Genomic DNA, 1849 nt, shown 5'->3' on the forward strand with positions numbered 1-1849 from the left:
TGATATTTTTAACTTTAAAAGCTATTTTGTCGGGATTTTTAAGTTGTCTAAAGTAGCAGTTTTTAGATCACCATTACTAGAAGCAACAACAAATATACATGAAAATATCTGCAGTAGTTTATCACATCTTTATGGCTTTGAACTTCCATAAGCCGAGGCATCCTTCTCTAATCACTTAGGCAAACTCCAGTTTACCCTTTAAAACAACACAAGAATTGCTTCATTTAAGAACATGTTCAGGGATGACTCTTCCCCACTGTTCTTACCAACATTCCCACACACTCTTTGCTACCCACACCTTGTTTATGAACTTTCATTAGGTATATCAGCGTCTCCAGAATTTTGCTCTATTGTATATTTGTCCTTTAGAGCTTTAATTAAATATGAATTCCATAGAAAGTCTGTCCCTTTTCTTTCAAACCTGGGTTAGTTATTTCTTCTCATTCTTTGTCAGAAGCTACTTTATTAGAGAAACTTACAGCTGTGTTGTGACTTTGGAGCCTTTACAGTTTTTTGACTGGAAAAATCACCCATCCCTGAGGTTTTTACGCAGCTTCTTAGCTGATATTATTCAGAAATCTGTTCAAAACAGACTTTTTCAGGGAGGCCCTTTCGGACCACTCAGTTACACAACCTCTTCTCAATCACTGCTCTTTTTAAAATGTGCTTATTTATTTCAAATATGCATCACTATTGAAGAAAAACCAGTACGATTTTTTTCTTTTTAAAGTTGGCTTACCTATTATCTATCTCTCCCATTAAAATGATTCCTCTGGGCTGGGGTTTTGTTGTGCTCATCTTAGGCCAGGCACTCAATAAATTGTCTCTGAATGATTGAATTGTTTGACTCCCTTGCTAGATTCTCAACTTCATGAGGCCAAGGATTGTTTTATTCAGTCCTTCTTTATCCTCAATGTCTGTTATATTGCAGTCACTTACGTGACTAATGGGAAAAATCACAGAAAGAAAGAGTTAAAACTACAGGAAAACCCCATAGGTTCAATAACACAAAGCTTTCTAAAATTATTTAGCCCAAGACTTGAATACTGGCTGCACTTTTGATTTTTTTTAAATGGTACTGAATTTAATTTAAATGGAAATACTTGAATGGTAGAATAATAAAAAATAATTATAAAAGCAACTTGCTCCTTAAAGTAAGAATTATATAGGGCATCTCTTCTAGAAGCAAAATTTTCAAATGTCAAACATCTGAAAGCATAGAAGGAGAAGTAAGAGTGTGAATTGTACTTCAATGCTCTTTTCTTTATATTCAGCAAACAGCTTCATTCACACCTTTCCAATTTTTTCAACTCTTTTGACAAAGCCTTCAGAGGAGTTACTGCTGATGACCACCATCACAGCCTGACAGGAGAAATTTTATAAAGAAAAATAATAGCATGTTTTTCCCAAATTGTTAAGGATATGGTGAAGCTCTGTCGGATTCAAAGGAGGAATGTGCAATTCCATGCTATATATAATAATAACTTATTTTAATAGTGGCTTTGCAATTTTTCAGATATACCCATTTACTGAAACCACTTTCAAATAAACAAAAACAAACAAATTAACAGGGGTTCGAGACAGGAATTATCTAATCTAAAAATAGCACATGTTCACAGAATACACAACACATATCCCAAGTACTACTATAGGTTTCAAGTAATAGTCAAAACAATAGTAAACATGATTCAGACCCTACCAGTCAAATCACAAATGGGACCTTAACTGTAAATCCTTATCTTTAGATCAAAGCGGGTTATTGGGTGCTGAAGATACATTATAGAACTAATATGTTATAGAACTCCTCTGAAATGAGTCATTTATTCCATCACTTTTCCTGCACAGCTGC

This window comes from Mustela nivalis, assembly GCF_964662115.1.
Source record: "Mustela nivalis genome assembly, contig: HAP1_SCAFFOLD_1004, whole genome shotgun sequence".
Taxonomy (NCBI): domain Eukaryota; kingdom Metazoa; phylum Chordata; class Mammalia; order Carnivora; family Mustelidae; genus Mustela; species Mustela nivalis.